The sequence below is a fragment of the Coenobita brevimanus genome, chromosome 100 (genome assembly GCF_032717465.1).
Source record: "Coenobita brevimanus isolate Jiangsu-jjx chromosome 100, ASM3271746v2, whole genome shotgun sequence".
Lineage (NCBI taxonomy): Eukaryota > Metazoa > Arthropoda > Malacostraca > Decapoda > Coenobitidae > Coenobita > Coenobita brevimanus.
Genome location: NC_137053.1, coordinates 57,948,580 through 57,968,579, shown reverse-complemented (window position 1 = coordinate 57,968,579; position 20,000 = coordinate 57,948,580). Strand labels below are relative to the sequence as shown.

The following is a 20,000-nucleotide window of genomic DNA, read 5'->3' as shown; positions in this document are numbered from 1 at the left end:
CTCCCAGCCTTACCCCTTCTTTCCATCCCTTCCTCTCCCTGTCTCACCCTCTCATTCCCATTCTCTTCCTGCCGCACCCTTTCCTTCCCTTTCCCTGCCTGTCACACCCTTTCCTTCCCTTTCCCTGCCTGTCACACCCTTTCCTTCCCTTTCCCTGCCTGTCACACCCTTTCCCACCCTTCATTTTTCTCCCTACCTACTTCATTCTCTCTTCTTGCATCCCCACAGTCCCCTTCCCTGCCCATACCCTCCATCTATCCGTTCCTCGACCCTGCCAACCTTCTCGCCCCTCTCCCTGCGCCCAACAATCCCTGCCTGCCTTCCTGCCTGCCTCCCTGTCTGCCTCCCTGTCTGCCTATACGTATTACCTCATGTTCTGTGTACTTCTCTCCCCCAGAGCTCAACGCCCCTGCCTGCCCTCCCTCCTTCCTTCCTCCCTCCATATATTCACTCTTGTCTTCTTCATTCTTTCTTCTCTTCCCGTCTTCCTTCCTTCCCTTTCTTTTTTTTCTTTCTTTCCCTCCTTCCTTCCCTCCTGTCTCCCTTTCTCCCTTCCCCTCTCTCCCTCCTTTCCTTCCTTCCATCCATCCTCCCTCTCTCTTTCTCCCATTCTTCCTTCCTCTCATCCTTCTTTCCTTCCTGCCTGTCTGTACACTTTGCCTCATGATCTGCTGACTTATTTCCTCCCAGCCTGAGCCACCTTGCCTGCCTTCCTTCCTTCCTTCCTCTCACCGTGCCTTCAACAACCACTGCCTTATCTGTTTGCCTTCCTGTACGCTTCCCCTCATATCCTGCCTACCTCTCTACCTACACCTAGCTTACCTTGCCTACCTCCCACCCAACCTCCCCACATACAGTACTTACCAATCTCCACCTACCTACCTACCTACCACACTTTCTGTACCTTCATCCTTTTATCATTCTTCCCGCTTACTACGTACCCCAACCAGCCCTCCTGCCTATCCCCACCCTCTCACCCGCCTCCCTGTCTACCTACCTACCTATCTACTTCCTGTCGTTCTACCTACCTGACTGCCAGTACCTTCTCTTTTGTCATTCCGCTATCTTCGTACCCTCCCCCACCAGCTCTTATACTCGTACATATCTCCACCCAACCACCCACCTCCCTCCCTGCCTGCCTGCCTTCCTCCCACCCTGCCTGCCCTCCTCCCACCCTACCTGCCTGCCTGCCTGCCTGCCTGCCCGATTGTGTCTGTCAGCCGTATTTAATTACGCTAGGAAGGTGTAACATTCATCACAGCTGGAACCAAATCCGGGCGAAATGGCATGCAAGCTTCAGGATTGTTTATTTTATCTCGTTTTGTTTACGTTTTCGGAGCGTGGGATTGTTTGTTGACGCAGTTTGTATTTTCGGAACATTTTATATCGTCAACACGTAGCTTTGTTTTTCGTTTTCGACACGTAGCTCTGTTTATATTTTGGCATGTGACTTTGTTGACGCATTTTGGCACGTGGCTTTGTTGGCATTTTCGCACGTTTTGTTCGCGTTTAGCACGTGGTATTGTTTACACTCTATGCACATTGTATTATTTACATTTCCGCCTTACATAAAAATAATTAAGGCGCACGTTGTTGTTCACGTTTTCGGCACGTAGTTTACTTTACTTTTTCTGCACGTGGTGTTGTTTACATTTTCAGCACATGGTTTACATTTTTGTCACGTGGTTTTGCTTACATTTTTGGCACGTGGCTTTGTTTACATTTTTGACACGTGGTTTTGTTTACATTTTGGCACGTGGTTTTGTTTTCATTTTCGGAACGTGGTATAGTTTACTTTTTTGCATGTAATTTGGTGTACATATTAGGGACATCATATTTCTGACACTTGGTTTTGTATACTTTTTTTTTCAGCCCAGCTTTTTGTACAAATATTAGACACATGGTTTATTAATTTAGGTACTGCATTTTTATTTTGTTTATTTTTATTAACGTTGTATTCTTATTTATTTATGTATTATTTATTTATTTGTTTGAGTGTAAGGTTAAAACATGAATCCGATCGAAGATGCATATACGCAATGACTTAAGCTTTTTATTTTTATTTATTTTTTTAACAGAGATAATTATGTTCAGGCAAAACCGTGATTATTAGGAACTGGCTTATCATTAACACCTTCAGTACGATTATGTCTTCTTGATACTAGACGATTATATTCATCACTGGAAAAACCTCATGTGGAAACGTTATGTAGCACCGTGTTTCTCTCTCTCTCTCTCTCTCTCTCTCTCTCTCTCTCTCTCTCTCTGTGTTTTTATATGTTCTGTTGTTCCTTATGTTCCAAGCTCCTTTTCTACCAGGCTTACTCTTCATTCTCTCCTCTCCCTCTTCTCCTCCTCGTCCACCGTACATCCACCTGTTTACTTTCCTTTTGCCTTCTCCTCCTCCCCCCCTTTCTCCTCTTCTGTAGTAAATTCTCTCGTCGTCCTCCTCTTCTCTGTACCCCTCCTCTCCTCCCTTCCCTCTTCCTCTCCTCACCTTTCCTCCTAGCCGCCTTCCTTCCCCCCCCCCCTCCCATTATTGCACATCCATTCCTCTCACCCTTCCATACCAACTGCTGCTCCTCCCCCTACCCCCTGTCACCCCCTCCTACCCCTGCCCCCTCCCCCACCTCCCCTTCAATTGCTCTTCCCTCTCCCCCTCTCTCAGCTCTCCTTCCATCTTTGCCTTGCCCATCTTCCTTTTCCATCGTCTTCCTTTCCCATCCATCGTTCATATTTTCCTCTCTGTTCGTTTTTCTTTTTTACTTCATCCTTCCCCCTTCCCTATTGTTTCTCTTCCTTTCCCCTTCCCCTTCCACTTTTCCCTTTCTTCCTCTTCTCATCTTCCTCCCTGGCCAGATCTTCCTTCTTCCCCTCTCCCTTTCCTCTTTCTTTGCTCTTATCTTTCTTCTTCATTTCCCTCTCTTCCTCCTTTTCCCTTTTCTTCCATGCTCTACCATTCTTTCTTCCTTCTTCTTCCCCTCCCCTCCTCGCCTCAACCTTGTCCCCATGCCAGTATCTTCTCCCTCTCCTTCTTCCCTATCTCTCCTCCTCCTCCCCTGTCTTCCCTTTCCCTTATTCTCCCTATCCCTCTTTTCTGTCTCTCATCCCCGTCTTGTTCCTCTCTTTACCCTCCTCACTACTCCCTCTATCTCCCCCATCACCTTCTCCCCCACCTCTTCATTCTCCTCTCACTTCTCCCCCCTCCTTCCTCCTTCCCTCACCCCTCGGTAATGTATCTAGTAAGGAGGACGCCATTTGTTGACTGCCTGCTGACTGCGCCATCTGTTAGTGGTATCTGCTACTGCCTCTCAATTTAGCCCTCAGGATCTCGCTACGGCTGCCAATCCTTCTCTTCCTCTTCTCCCTTCCTCTCGCCCTGCATCTATCCCTCTCCCATCTTTCCCTCCCCTGATTTTCCCAGTTCCTGCATCCTTCCCCACCCTCTGTTCCCCCCCCCCATCCCCTCTTAGGTAATATATCTAGTCAGTCAGAAGCCATTTGTTGACTGCTCAGCGACTACGCCATCTTTTAGTGGCATTTGTTACTGCCTCTCAGTTTAGTCCCGAGGGTTCGGCTGCAGTTGCCAATCCTTCTTAATTCTCTTCTCCCCCTCCCCTCGCCCTGTCTATCCCCTTCCCCCATCCTCCCCTTCCTTGATTTTTCCTCTCCCTCCCTCCTTTCTGTCAACCTCCTCCCTCCTTGGTAATAGATCTAGTAAGTAAGAAGCCATTTACTGACTGGTTGGTTACTACGCCATCTGGTAGAGGTATTTGGTACTACTGTCTCTCTAATTAGCCCACAGGTTGCCGATCCTTTTCTTTCAGTTTCCATTTATTCTATCTCTTATTGAGCTTTACTTCCTGTATTTTTCTGGTCTTCTTCCCCGTATTTTTTCTCTCGCCAGCCTTCTTTGTTTTCCAGTATATCCCTTTTATTTATATTCTTTGTTTTTTGCATGGCGTGTTTCAGTTGTTTTTCTCACTTTCCCTTTTTCTTCCTATTATTATGACTGCTTTCCTTTCTTTGCAGTTTGTCCATATCCAGTGTTCTCATGTAGTCCTCTTTACTATTTTCGCTATTCTACTTTCTGATCTTGTTATTCTTCCGTATTCTTACATTCATCTCATTCTTTTCTTACACTTCCTGTTTTTCCAGCTTACTTATTTTTTTATGTATACTTGCATTTCTCAAACCCCTGCAGTGCTTTTCGCCTTTTTTTGGCTTTATTATTTCTTTCTTCCTAATTACCTCCGTCAACGAAGTTGGAGGTTATGTATTCACCTATCTTTGTTTGTTTGTCAGTTTGGCCAGACAATATCTCCAAAAGTTCTCATTGAATTTCAATGAAATTTTGTGGAAGGGCTGACCATGGGCCAAGAAAGAATTTGTTACATTTTGGGGTGGATCCGAATCCGGATGCGGCTCCGGATTCTTTTTAATGTTTATGACATTTTCGGAGGTAAGCGCTCTCAGTGCCTTCTGGTTCACATATCTTTTTTGAGTTTCTCCTTTTTTCTTTTTCAAATGATTCCTTTCTTCTAACGTTTCTTTACTGCTTCCATTCCTCCTCTTTTGTTTTTTTCTATTTCTTTCTATCTTTACCTGTTCCTAATTCAAATTTTCTAGCGTTCCATCCCTTTCCCCAATTTTTATTCTTTTCACTTATAATGCTTTATTTCATTAGTCTGTTTTTCCACATTAGTCCTTTTCTCGTTTTTTTTTTCCCTTAATTGCTTATTTTCCTCTTCCCATTTTCTCTCTCTCTCTCTCTCTCTCTCTCTCTCTCTCTCTCTCTCTCTCTCTCTCATGTGCTTTGAGAGCATCGTCCCTGTGGCACTTCGCTCCTTGTTAGAGAGAGAGAGAGAGAGAGCGAATGTGTGTGTGTGTGTGTGTGTGTGTGTGTGTGTGTGTGTGAGAGAGAGAGAGAGAGAGAGAGAGAGAGAGAGAGAGTGGTGCAGAGGAAGGAAATAGGAAGAGTAATAAAAATCCAAGTGTAATAACGTGAGAATTTCTCTCTCTCTCTCTCTCTCTCTCTCTCTCTCTCTCTCTCTCTCTCTCCAGCATGCACTTAACCTATGTAGGAAGTTGGTGGGGAGTTGTGAAGGAGAGAGTGGCTCTGTGTTCTTCCTTCCTTCCTTCCTTCATTTGTACGGTTCTATTTTTTCATTGCCTCCTTCCTTCCTTCTTACCTTCCTTTCCTTCGTATTGCCCCATTCTTTCATTCTCATTGCTTCCTTCCATCTTTCCTTCCTTCCTTCCAGCCTTCCTTCCTTCCTCCCTTTCATCCTTCCTTCCTCCCTTTCATCCTTCCTTCCTTCCTTCCTTTGCACCACACTTTTTTTCTTTCATTGTCCCCTTTTTTCGTTTCATCCCTAATTTACGCTACATTTTATTCGTTTATTACCTTTCTTCTTCCTTCTTTCCTACTCTCCTTTGCTTAACTCTTTCCTTCCTTCATCTCCTTCATTCTTCCTTCCTTATATTTATTTCGCTTTCTTTTCAGTTGTTATCACCACCCTTCCCTTTGTTTCCTCTTTCCTCCTTCCATTCCTTCATTTCTTTCCTTCCCCCATTCCTTCATTTCTTTCCTTCCCCCATTCCTTCATTTCTTTCCTTCCCCCATTCCTTCATTTCTTTCCTTCCTCCTTCCTTTCCTTCTCTCGTCCTTGCCAGCGTCCTTCCTTCCACTACATTCTTTTCATTCATCACTACTGTCCTTCCTTTTCTTCATTTTTTCATTCATTTTTCTTCCTGTAAATCGTCTCTTCCTTCGTTTCTTCCTTCCTATGCATTTTTACTTCCTCATTTTGAATTCTTTTTTTTCATCTTCCTTCGAGCAGTCTTTTCATCCGTCATTCTTTTTTTTTTTCGTCCAAACTTTTTAATTTTCCGTCCAATTTTTCTTACCTGTACATACAAAAATTTCTCCCTCATCCACCCGTCTGTCTGTCTGTCTGTCTGTGTGCCTGTCTGTCTGTCTGTCCGTCTGTTTCCTCTCTCTCTCTCTCTCTCTCTCTCTCTCTCTCTCTCTCTCTCTCTCTCTCTCTCTCTCTCTCTAACATGTATCTGTCTTTTTCTTTCCTCTTTTCTTTTCTCCCTCTCCTTCCTCTTTCAGACAAATTCCTCTCATTTCCTTCCATCCTCCTCTCCTTTACACTCACATGGTCTCTTCCTTCTTCCCTTACGTCTTGCAATTTCCTTCCTTCTCCTTATTCATCGCTTTCCTCTTCCCTTCCCCCCCTCCTTCCCCTCCCCTACCCCTTCCTCTTCCTCTTTCCTTCATCTTGTCTTGTGTGCTTCCGTATGGCTTCCTTCCTCTTGCCTCTTCTCCTCTTGATATTCCCCTTTTTATTCCTACGTTGAAAGAATCCAGGCAGATGAGAACAACGCGTGCTTATCCTCTTATTATTATTCTTGGAGAAAACTTTGGAATAAACCTTCATTCCTCTCGAATATTAATACAACAACCTCAATTTTCACAAGCAATACTCACCCCTCCTCTCTCTCTCTCTCTCTCTCTCTCTCTCTCTCTCTCTCTCTCTCTCTCTCTCTCTCTCTCTCTCTCTCTCGGATAGACTCAAATACACCTTCACTACACCCAAACCACGAATCTCACAACACCCATGTCCTCAGGGTGTACTTTCCCGCCCCAGCCCCTCCGCCTACCGACATCCCAGCCCATCCCGCCCACTCCATTGCTCACCACATTGATTTTTTTTTCTGCCCTCGATTTGGTGGTTTCATGGTGCGACGCAGGTCATTTGGTCGACGAACGTGCTTGTATCGGCTTCTGTTCTTTCTTCCTCCTTTTCTTTGACTTATTTTTTCATCTTCTTCCTTTTATCTTCTCTTCTTTCCCTCTCATTTTCCTTTTGATCCCCTTTTCACCCTCTCTCCCTCTTTCCTCCTCCTCCTCCCCTCTCTCCCTCTTTCCTCCTCCTCCTCCTCCTCCTCCTCCTCCTTTCTCACCTCATTTGCCATCTTTATCGCTTTCTCCTCTCCTTCTCCTCCCGCCCTTTGAGAAACTAGACTCCCATCTTCCGGCATCTCCGTCTTACCCTGCTCCTTCCACTCCTCCTCCCCCTCCGTTTTCCTTTCATCTTTCTCCTCCGTTTTCCTCACGTCATTCCCTTGCTTCTTACCCTCATTCTTTCCTTTCTTCTTCACCTCTCCTTTCCATTTCATCTTCCCTTCCTCCGTTCCCTCACTTTTTCCTTCCTGATACCTCCTTCTTTCCCTCACTTTTCCTTATACCTTACCTTCTTCCCTTCACGTTTCCCCTCCTGATACCTCCCCACCTTCCCCTCCTTCTTCCCCTCTTCCATCCCTTGCCCCTTCCCAGTCTACCTCCCTCCTTGGTCCTCATTTCTTAACCCTCTTACCTCCTCCCTTTCCTCTTTTTCCCTACCCATTGTTTTTTTCCTTCTTCTCCATCTTCCTTTCTGTTTCTCCCTCTCCTTTTCCTTTTCTTCCCATCCTCGACCCTCTCCCTTCTCACCTCTACCCTCCTCCTCCAGACTCTCCTCTCCCTTCTCTTCCTCTTCCCTACTCCCCTCTCATCCCTTCTGTTCCCTCTCCCACTCCGCGTCCCTCACTCATTGCTTTGTTACCCTTTCTCCAGGTCATTCTTTTCTTCCGTTCTGCTTCTCTCTTCCCCACACTTCATTCTCTTTTGCATTTCTTTGGGGTATTCTCTCTTCCTTTACTTTTCCATGTTGTGTGTGTGTGTGTGTGTGTGTGTGTGTGTGTGTGTGTGTGTGCGTGTGTGTGTGTGTGTGTGTGTGTGTGTGTGTGTGTGTGTGTGAGAGAGAGAGAGAGAGAGAGAGAGAGAGAGAGAGAGAGAGGTCATTCCTCTTTCTCTTGTCTCTCCCCCATGAAATCTTCCTCCTCCTCCTCTCCCCTCTCACTCTCCTTCCTCCCCTCCCCTCCCTTTCTCCTCCCTCCCCTCCCCTCCCACTCTCATTCCTCCCCTCCCCTCGCACTCACATTCCTCCCCTCCCCTCCCCTCCTAATCTCCTTCCTTCCCGTCCCCGCCCCTCCCACACTTCTTCCTCCTCTCCCCTCCCTCTCTCCTTCCTCCCCTCCCCTCCCCTCCCCGCTACGCCTTTCCTCATCTTAACAAAATCTGTGGTTTTAGCGGGAACGAAATACCAAAGTTTCCCCCTAAGAGCGAAAGGGTTAATTTGCTAGCCTTAATTAAATGCAAATATGCCCTCAAACGTCCCGCCCTCCCCCCCTCTCTCTCTCTCTCTCTCTCTCTCTCTCTCTCTCATCATCGTCATCGTCATCGTCACAGTCTCACTGACTTTTTCTCACATCATCGTCATCATCATCATCATCATCATCATCATCATCATCATCATCATCATCATCATCGTCATCATCATCCCTAACTCTTATCACCAGTATTATACATGGTGTTTGGACTCCACACACACGAGTAAGAATAAACACGCATCGAGAAGTGTTAAGCCAAATTCATAACACAAATGGATCTCACGTCCTCACACTCATCCTTATCGCGCTCTAACCAATTGACATGGCTCTCTCGGACGTAGGGTTCTTTTCTCAGTGGCTTTCGATATTTCCCAGCACGTCTTCCTTATCGATTTATTCTTCCTTTTGTACCGTAACATTGGCTTGGGTGTTATTTACGTACTTTGAATATCGACCGAGTTTGCACCAATAGCATGCATCATATTCATGTTGCATCATCTGTCGTATACAAAGGTTCAGATGTTCTTATATGCATCGGCCTTGGTCTCCTATTGGCGGCTTTCCACGCTGCACGATCTCTAGCAGCCTGTCTAATCAGTCTCTTATTCCTGAGGCCACACTCTGTGACCTCATCCCAGGTCTTGCTCTTTCGACTCTACCCTCAGCTTTCACACCTCTGGCTCTCAGCACCCAGTTTTCATCCTTCATCTTCTCCAATTGGTGACATGTAGAGGTGTATGGTATGTAGGAGGACTGCTGGGCCTTGATAGCAGGCTGTGAAACCTATGCCCAGAGTCGGACACATTAAAAAAAAAAAAATCTCAGTCCACTCCCTCTCATAACAACACTGACACATTCAATTCCCATCCTTCCTCTCAATTCTTTATTCGGAATCCTACCCCTCCCCCACCCAGTCCTTTCACTCAAGGACGCACTACACGCCCACTTACTCATTATCATTTCAATGTCTGAACCAACGAATATTCTCTTCCGTTATAGCCCAGATTTCATTACTGTACAGGATTACACTTCTAACACATGCTGCATACAAGGACCCCATTGCACAAAAGGACAAGCCTCACAGTGTCAGGAGAGGCAACAGCTCCTTGAACTTCTTCCAACCAGTCCTTACCCTTTTCACCGAGCTTGTTCCAGCCCCATCTCCAGCACATAACGTGTCCCCAATTAAGAAAACTCCTCCACACACTCAAGAGACTCTCCAGCAAGATTAATCCTTTCCCACCTTTCTCCCTCACATATGACACACAAAATCAGCATTATTTGGAAGCCTGCCTCTGCTATCACTACATCTCATATTCACCCACTTAGCACAAACACTGCACAAGATTGAGTTACTTCTCACACTCTCGTGGCTAACTGCACATGTCCACACTTCCTCTTCTTTGATGATACCGCCACCAGCCCTAGATATCATCACCTTTGTCATGTTCTCCGAGTTTACCCTCAAATCCTTGTACCTCATACCATCTCTCCACATCCTAAACCTGTTCTCCGCCTCCCTGTCATTCTTTGCAATCAACACCAAGTCATCAGCACACAACAGCCCCCATGGGAGTCCATTTCTGAAGCCAAATGATAGAGTTTGAAGCACCATGATAAGATTTCCTGTAGAATCAGTGGGTTAGGAAGATGTGTCACGAAATCTCCAGAGTAGTTTAGAATGCAGCCTTAATGCCGGCAGGAGAGAGAGCCATGACTGTAGTGGTATGACAGGGATGAACGGTGTCGGTGTCTTGGGGTTGGAGAGTTGAGTGAGTGAATGGGCATAGATTGTGTGTGTGTGTGTGTGTGTGTGTGTGTGTGTGTTGGCAAATGTGTGTATATATGTGTGTGTAGTGCATGGTAGTCCATACCTTAATATATAATTTCTGCACTAGTCATTGTGTGTCAGTATGCTTGCGTGAGTGCTTTCATGTGTGCCAGAGTCTGCAGTATTTGAGGAGAGGACCATTTTTATGTTTTAATTTTCGCGAAGACCAAGAGAGCGCAGGAAAGTCCAAACACGGCGTCCTGAAATTATAATTGGGCCTTGGCTAACCTGGCTCCATTTTACCCCCAATTACCGAGTTGAACAAGTAAATACCGCGCCTTAATTGGGGACGCCGTGCCCTCTCTCGCTAGCCCGCGGCCTGGCTTCCTTCCCGGCAGTTTGTGTTTTTTACCTGAGTTTCCCCTCTTGACCTTCCGCCGCGTTGCTCTGTTTTCTTCCTTGCACCAGTTTCTGTTTTTGCTTTTGTTTCGTTAGTTCTCTCCTCTTCCTCATGCTCATTATCTCTCTCTCTCTCTCTCTCTCTCTCTCTCTCTCTCTCTCTCTCTCGTCGTTCCTCAGCCACTCTTCTTCTCTCCCCTCTTTCCCTTTAGGCTCTTCCTCACTCCACGCCCCTTCCCCCCCTAGTCCCATCCTTCTTTTACTACCCTCTCACCCTCTATCTCTGCATACCTCATAGTTCTTTTTATCCATTCTCCCCTCTTCCCTCGCCCCTTGTGCTCCTCCCCTCCCCTCTGTCCCTCTCTTCTCCCCTCCCTTTCCCACTCCTTGATGCCCTCTCTCTCTTCTCCAGCCTCTCCTTACCTCAGGTCCTTCTCTCCTTTATCCCCTCCTTCTTTCCCTTATGCATTCCCTCATTTCCATATGCCTTCTTTTCCCTGCAGGCACTCCTTCCCCTCTTTCCCCTCTTCACACACACACACACACACACACACACACACACACACACACACACACACACACACACACACACACACACACACACACACACACACACACACACACACACACACACACACACACACACACACACACACACACACACACACACACACACACGGCCAGAAAAAGGGCTAATAGGTTGCAAATATTGGTCCAGGTTTGTGAGTACACACAGGGGCGTGCCTTACCTCTAATGCACTCACCCCCCATTTATCATCCCTCGGCCCATTAGCCTCTTCTTGCCTTCACCCATTACCTCCTCCTTGACCCATTATTCATTGCACCTTTTTATAATTAGCTGGTGCCTTTTCATCATCATCATCATCATCATCATCATCCTTATCATCAGCCCCCATTACTTCTGCTTTCCCTCACCCATTAGCTCTTCCCCTACCCATTATTAGCTGTACCGTAGTTTGATTTCTATTGATTTTAGACCAGTGATACCCCTCCCCCCATTGATCGTCTGCCCACCCATTACTTCTTGCTTTCACCTATTACAGATTCCTTTACCCATTTATTAGGTGGAGAGTTGTTTGAGTTCTGTGGAATCATTGCTATTACGTGCGCCATTATTTTTTTTATCGTCATCAATCTTCATCTCTTCCTTTATCTTCATCTCTTGCGTCATCTTAATATCTCTCTCTTTATCTTCATTGTCTTCATCTCTGCCTTTATCTTCATCTCTGTCTTTATCTTGATCTGTCTTCACCTTCATCTGTTTTCATCATCTGTCTTCATCGTCCTCATCACTGTTTTTATCGTTATGTCTGTCTTTATCTTCTCTGTCTTCATCTTCGTCGTTATCATCATCATCATCATCATCATCATCATCATCATCATCATCATCATCAGTCCCTTCCTCTGTTTTATAATCTCACCAATTACTGACTCCCGACATAGTCCTACAGTCAAATACCGTACCAAAGTTCTTTCCCCTCTCCTGCCTCTCCTTCCTCGATTGATTCATGGGCGCTTGACTATGACGTTGTGGATAGAGGTACACATCGCCTTCCACCTGGGGATGATTCTACACCTTTGATCACTACGTCTCCTTGAAGCGTGTATGAGTCTGGCTAGGAGAGAGTGATCTGGGAGAGGTGAACGGGTTTTTGCATTTGACTGTACACTTGTTAGATTATTACGGATTCTTGGCCACTAATATTCCACCGTAATTAATCATCCCAGCGACCATTACTGCTTGTTTCCTTGACCCACTGATGATCCCCCGACCTGTTATTAGCGTAATTGTTGTCAGATTTTATTGATTCTTTATTAGTAGTTACGGCGTTATTAATAGCAGTAATAATCGTCTGCGAGGCCCATTACTAGTTGTTCTTCCCCCTTACCCATTAGTGATTATCTTACCCATTAATTACTATATCGTTGTTATGCCCGTGTGGTTGGTTTTGATTGTCTTGGTTTGTCAGTCAGTCTGTTAGCAAAATAGTGGGGAGGAAAAATCAATTGAATGGAATTGCACCAAATTTTTCGTATGACTTGAGGACCATCAGATGAACCCAAGAATTAATAATGGACGGAAAAGGTCACAGGTCATTGGACTAGGGCGTGGTCAACTCAGACAGCTTAGATTCGATTTTGACCAAACTTGGTGGAACAGCTGAGAGACAGAAAGTGATGACTGATTCAGTTTTGAAAGCAGTCGGTCAGAGGTAAAGATCACGGGGCGAGGTCAAAGATTTCGCCCTTTCACTCAGAGGTTTTATTCGGTTTAGATCAAAATTGGCGTAAGATTTTAAAGTTATCGAAGGATGACGGGATTAATTGTAGCACAGTAGATCAGAGGTCAAGGTCTAGAGGCAAGGTCAATTACCGATTTGAACCAGACTTGGTGGAAGGGTTGAGGGTCAGGCCAGTAAACAAATAATTCGACCTTGAGATCAATTAGTCTTAGGTCAAGGGCACAGAGCAGGGTCAAACTTTCGGCCTTAAATTGATTGTAGCTCGCGCACGTTGTACTCTCTGATGTTTTCCTTCTTGTTTGTTCTTTTATTGTCTTTAGTAGTTGGTGCACCGATAGTAGAAAGACATAAATTATCGACGGTGCTATTTGTTCAGTTTGTTGATATTTTTTGTGGCTGTTACCTGCAGTGCTACTTGATGAACTGTCCTTTAGCACCTGGCCATATAGATATTGGAAGCAGACAGGACAGGTACACAAAGTAAAAGGAAAGCTCGTCTGTGTGTGTGTGTGTGTGTGTGTGTGTGTGTGTGTGTGTTGAATTTTTGCAATGTGTCGGTCAAGATGAAGTTTGCTATTCTTACTTCCCCTACCCCTCACCACCCTTTCCTCCCTCCCCACCTTCTCTTCCCCTTAATTTATCCCTTTTTCCCCCTTCTCCCTGTGCTACTCTTTACCTCTTGATTCTCTCCCTTCCTTCCCTAAATGTCCCTTCCTCCCTCTCCACCTTACTTCCCTAAATGCCCCTTTCTTCCCCCAAATGTTCTTTCCTCCCCTTCTCCTTCCCTTTTTCCACCCCTCCTTTTCTTTGTCTTCTCCATCCCCCCACTTCAACTATGCCATCCTCTTCTCTTCCCCTTCCCCCTCTCCATCCCTCCCTCATCCCTTCCTCTAGTCCTTTCTCTCGCCCTCCCGACCCCCCTCTTTCTTCCCCTTCCTTCTTCTCCCCCTCATTGCCTCACCGCTCCATCTTTATTCCTATTGCTCCTCCTTGCACCATATTCTCATTTTTATATCCCATTCCCCTCTTTGAAACGCCCGCTTTTTTTTTACGTTTTATTTTTCTGTTTTGCTTTCTGTCTTTGTCTTTAAACTCTTAAAATAGTTACGTTTGTCTTTTTTTTTTGTCTTCATACAGAACAGCCTCGTAAAGACTAATAGATCTGTTGCTGTTGGCTTTCCTTTGTACTCCATTGTATTCCCTTGTACTCCTTTGTACTCGCCCTTCATCATCCGTCCCTCCCCCCTCCCACATTCTCTTCTCACCCTCTCTCTTCCTTCTATTTCTTTACTCCGTCTCTTTACTCCGTCTTTGTGTGTGTGTGTGTGTGTGTGTGTGTTTAATGTGTACGTCCTTTCCTTTCCCATCTCTTCCCCATTAACCTCTCTCTCCCCGCACCCCCCCTTCCATCCCTCTCCTCCCAGATGCTCCCCCTCCCGTCTTTCATCTTATTATCTCCCTTCCTCCCCCCTCCCTTCTTCCATCTCCTTATATCCCCCCCTCCTTCTCCTTCCCCCTCTTTCCTTCATCTTCTTATCGCCCCCTGCCCCCCCTCAGCCCCCCAAAATAAATATGCGCTCCCCCCTCAAATGACCCCCTTTACTTTCCTTTTTTACCGACCCTCCTTTTCTTGAGTCCCCCCCCTCCCCTTCTTCACCCACTCTCACCCCTTCTCTCTTCCTCCAACTAATACCCCCTTCTCTCTCTCTCCCCTCCCTCACTCCATTGTCCCACCACTCATGCCCACTCCCTCACTCCATTGTCCCACCACTCATGCCCACTCCCTCCGTTTCCCCCCACCCCACACCCCCTCTTCACCCTCCGTCACACCTTTCCTCATCTACCCGCACCCCCCACCCTGCATTCACTCCCTCCCCCTACATTATCCTACCTCCCTTACACCCCCTCATCTCTCTCCCTCCTTTCACCCCTCCCCTCGCCCCCCCCCCTTCTTGCAAATACAGCACCTTCCACTTCACTTATCACCCCTATCTCCTCCTCCTCTCCCCTTCTTTTGTTCCTCTTTTTTTCTCCCCTGTTCCTCTTTTCTCCCCTTCTCTTGTTCTTCTTCCTCTTCTCCCCTTCTCTTGTTCCTCTTTCTCTTCTCTTTTGTTCCTCTTTCTCTTCTCCCCTTTCGTTCCTCTTTCTCTTCTCCCTTTCTCGTGTTCCTCTTTCTCTTCTCCCCTTTTGTTCCTCTTTCTCTTCTCCCCTTCTCTTGTTCTTCTTTCTCTTCTCCCCTTCTCTTGTTCCTCTTTCTATTCCCCTCATTTCTTGTTCATCTTCCCTTTAGTATTTCCCCTCACCCTTTTTTCAGCTTCTTTCCTTTTCTATTTCAGTGCCTTGCCTCTTCTCTGGTAATATAGTCTCTTCTCCATTTCTCTTCTCGTCTCTTCTTTCCTCGTCTCTTCTCTTCCCTTCTCTTCTCTCTTCTGTTCATGTCCTGTCTTCTCTCTTCTCTTCTTTTCTCTTCTCGTCCTTCCTTTCAGTTTAATTCTTCTTTTCTTCTCCTCTCCTCTCCTTCCCCACTCCCCCCTCCCCACTCCCCCCTTAGGCAAACAGTATCATGGCTTCACACACTTTTGGGACCTGTTTACCGTAGGTCTCTCTCTCTCTCTCTCTCTCTCTCTCTCTCTCTCACACACACACACACATACACACACACACACACACACACACACACACACAACTTGATCTAGTCCTTTTGTACTGCATTTTTCTTATTCTTCGTTCTTTCTATTCCCTTTCGTCTTCTGTTTCTCCCATTCCTTGCTTTCTTCCTTTTTCTTTTCTTCTTTCTCCTTCCTTCCTTCCTTCTTCCATCCTTCCCTCTTCCTTTTTGACCTCTGCTCTCCCTCTTTCTTTAGTTCCTCCCTTCCTTCCTTTTCCCTTCCTTCCTTCCTTTTCCCTTCCTTCCTTCCCTCCTTCCTTCCTTCCTTCCCTCCTTCCTTCCTTCTTTCATTCATTCATTCATTCATTCATTCATTCCCTCCCTCCCTCCCTCCCTCCCTTCCTCCCTCCCTCCCTCCCTCCCTCCCTCCCTCCCTCTTTCCCTCCCTTCCTCCATCCATCCATCCTTCCTTCCATCCTTCCATCCATCCTTCACCTTCTTCCCTCTTCCCTTCCTCTTTCTTTTTCTTTCTTCGTTTTCCTTTTCTGTCTTGTATTTCGTCAGTTCTTTTCTTCATATTTATTTTCTTTTTGGTCCTTGTTTCTTCATCCCTGTACCTCCCTGTTCTCTCCAAATGTTTCTTCCTTCTTCCTGTTATACGATTTATCATGTGCTTCTTCATTACATTCTATAATTCTTTCTTACTTCCTCCTTCCTCCCATCTTCATTTTTTCCTTGTGCTTTCTTAGCCTCAGTCTTGTTACCCTTCTTTTTTTTTTTTTCATTATTCTTTCCTACGTTTTCCCTTGTTCCTCATTTTAGCTCTACTTTCCTTGTCACTCTTCCTCCTTCCTCCCTTCCATCATTTTCTCCACTTGTTTTTCTCCATCTCTGTCTTATTATCCTATTCTTCACTCGCTATACTTTCTTAAGCGATTTATTCTGCTTATTACACCTTATGCTGTGTTACGTAAATCCCTCAAACATCGACATACTCTCCATAAATAACGTACAGGAGGCTATTAACCAGCCACTTCCTAAAATAAATCGCCAAGGAATAGGTGTTAGGGAGATACCATACACACGAGAACACCGCCACTGTTTTGCATCTGTGCTTTACTTCCTTCTTTCCTTATTCTTCCTTCTCTTTGCATTCATACTTTTTGTCTTTGTAATATTTGTCTTGTGTTCATCTTTGTCTTCCTCCTTATTTTCCTTCTTCCTTTGTCCTTTCCCGCACTGTCTTTGTTCTTGATATTCATTGCATTCTTCATCTACCTTACTCCTTTCCCTCCTTCTTTCTTCTTCCTTCCTTCCTTCGAACATTGTGGCTTATGTTTGACTTTTGCCTTACGGTACTTTTCCTTTCCTTCCTCGTTCTTTCCCTTCACTTACCACTCTCATTCACTTACACTTCCCTTCCTTCATCCCCCCCCCCCTCTCTCTTTACCTGCATTCCATTAACCCATTCACCCCGAGGACCTCATTCACTGCTTGCTACCACCTGGCGATTTATTTATTAATTTATATTTATTTTTACTTTGGAGAGACTTACGAACAGGTGGAGTTAGATGGAGCCTTATTAACCCCTTCACTACGACCGAATTTAAGGTAATCATTGACGTCTTTAAGAAAATGAAAAGAAAGGCGTGATTTTCTTTATTTTACCCCCCTTGTTTCGTCTTCATATTTGTCTTACTCTTTTCTCTGGTTTAGTCTTTATTTTCCCATATTTTTGTTATTATCTGGCTGACTGGGAATAGTCTAAACAGTACGTTCCCTGAATCCTAATAGTCATAAGCGCAACAGATGGCACCAAACACACACACACACACATATACTGTATATATATATATATATATATATATATATATATATATATATATATATATATATATATATATATATATATATATATATATCTGTGTGTGTGTGTGTGTGTGTATGAGTGCATGTGTGACTGTGTGTACGTATGACAGTGGGTATAAATATGAGTGTGTGCACATGTGCTTGCAAAAGAATGCCAGTTCTTAAAAAACCGTAATATACAGTGTGATTTTTTTTTAAATGCAGCCCTTTTTTATTCAGCGCCATTTTCACTCGCTTGTCCTTAAATCATGTCAGATCATTTTTTCCTTTCATATATAAGCTCAACTTTTTTCCCCTCCTTCCTGCTCCTCAAATTCATCACCCCATCTTTTACCTCCTCTAGACTCCTCCTCTAACTTCAGATTACCTCCATTCTTTCCCTCCTTCCCTCTCCTGTACGCTCATACTCTCCTCCCTCTCACCCTTCCCTCTCCCCTCGCCCCCTCTCCCCTCGCCCCCTCTCCTCGCCCCACTCCCCTCGCCCCACTCCCCTCGCCCCACTCCCCTCTTCTTTCTTCCCTCCTCTCTCTCTCTCTCTCTCTCTCTCTCTCTCTCTCTCTCTCTCTCTCTCTCTCTCTCTCTCTCTCTCTCTCTCTCTCCCCCCTACATTTCTCCTCTCCACACCTCCCAGTTGTCTTTCTCCCAGCCTTAGTCACCCTCTCTCCCCTCTTTTCTCCTTCTCTTTCCTCTCTCCTCCCTCCCCTCTTTTCCTCTCCCCTCCCTCCTTTCCTATCCCCTCCGTCCTTCCCTCTCCTCTCCCACCATTCCTACCCTCTTTTCCTCCTCCTTCTACTCCTCTCTTTCCCATCTCATATTTCCCTCTTTCCCACCTCTTTCTCCCCTCTCCCAACTCTTCTTTCTCCCCTCTCGCAACTCATCTTCCTCCCTTCTTTCCTCACTCCTCCATCCCTCTCCTCCCTCCACCCTGGTATTTCTTTATTTTTACAAAAGTGTCTGATTACAAGAGTGAAGAAAATGAATGCGAGTTTAAAGAAAATGGTAAAAAAATGAAGAAGGTTGGATATGAGTCCGCTCTCTCACTTTTTCTCTCGCTGTCTCTCTCTCTATCTCTTTTTTTCTCTCGCCCTCTCTCTCCTTTTTCTCTCTCGCTCTCTCTCGCCTCCTCACATTTTTTCTATTATTTCTTTTCCGTGTCCGCCCCCAGACCGTTCCTTCTTTCACTCTTTATTGCATTTTCCTTTGTGTGTGTGTGTGTGTGTGTGTGTGTGTGTGTGTGTGTGTGTGTGTGTGTGTGTGTGTGAGAGAGAGAGAGAGAGAGAGAGAAAGCTAGAACTGTCATCATCGTTCAACCTTTTATGTTCACCAATATTTATTTTCTTGTACTAGATATATGTTATTCTGACAGCCTGCGTGGAGACAGATAAATAGATAGATGGATAAATAGATAGATAAATAGATGGATAGATGGTTGGATTGATAGATAGATAGATAGATAGATGGATAGATAACTTGTTTGGATTCCAGGTCAGAAATGAGATGTTCAGGACAAGCACGTGAACTTACGGTGTACATACATATATATTTGAATAGATAGATAGATAGATAGACAGGTAGATAGATAGATAGATAGCATTTAATCGGTGACAGAGGAGAGAGGCAAGTGCATAAGTGGCTGAAGAGGGGAGAAAGAAGCACAATTGACAGATAGATAGATAGGTAGATAGATAGATAGATGGACAGAGTATACAATTGGTGTGAGAAGAATGGGGTATGCACATGAACGGATAAAGGGAGGAGGGAAAGATAAGAACGATAAAGGAAGATATAGGAAGGGAAGGGAAAGGAAGAGACAAAAGAACAGTGTTTATTGTGTGAGTATGCTGTCTGTGGGAAACGGAAGGGAAGGGAAGGGAAAGGAGAGGAAGGAGTGGGAAGGGAAGGGAAGGGATGGGAAGGGAAGGGAGGGGAGAGGAGGAGAAGGGTTGGATAGGGTAGGGTAGGATAGGGTAGGGAAGGGGAGGGGATGGGAGGGAAGGGAAGGGAAGGGAAGGGAAGGGAAGGGATGGGATGGGATGGGGTGGGATGGGATGGGATTCGATGGGATGGAAAGGGAAGGGAAGGTGGAGGGAAAGGTAGGGAAGAGGGGAAACGAAGGCAAGGTAAGGTAAGGGACAGAACAAGGGAAGGTAAGAGAAGAGAAAGGAAAAAGAAGGTAGGCTGTTAATGAAGGAGGGAAGGGAAGATTTAAAGAAAGGGGGAAAATGAAAGGAGGAGGAGACTAGAAAGGGAGACAGAAATGGAAGGAAAGAAGAGTGGAGGAAAGAGGAGGAAGAGAGGGAAAGGAGAGTGAAGAGGACCTGATTGGGGAGGGTAAAGAGGGAGATAGTAAGGGATAGAAGAGAATGTGGAGGGAAGAGGAGGAGGGAGGCAAGCGAGGAAGAGGAAATGGGAATGGGATGAGAGAGGAAAGGAGAGGGGGAAGAGAAAGAGAGGGTGGATAGAAAAAGAGAACGGAAGAGGAGGAGAAGAGAGATTGGAGAGAAATGGGAGACGAAAAAGAAGCTGAAGGAGAAAATAGGAGGAACAAAAGAAGGAAAAGTAGGAAGGAAAAAATAGGAATGAAGGATAAAAGGAAAACGCAGGCAGCAAGAAAGGAAAGGATGGAAGAAGTAGGAAAGAAAAAAGAAAATAAAAATGAAATAGAGATTGGAGGAGAAAGGGAGGCAGGAAAACAGAGGAGAGAAAGCATGGAGGGAAATTAAAAGGAAGGAGGGGAGGGAGGAAGAATAACTGAGGAAATGGGAGGGAATACATGAGAGAGAGAGAGAGAGAGAGAGAGAGAGAGACTTCAGAATAAAGGGAAAGAGAGTAACTTGGGAGAAAGGAAGAGAGTGAGTGAGAGAGAGAG

The 20,000-nt window shown here is 45.4% G+C and overlaps 1 protein-coding gene across 1 annotated transcript in view; it reads left to right on the top strand.

Annotated features, from left to right (window-relative positions):
• The window catches only part of LOC145414665 (alpha-mannosidase 2-like), a 544,739-nt gene that overhangs the window by 51,773 nt on the left and 472,966 nt on the right, over window positions 1-20,000 (top strand). The window lies entirely within an intron of this gene.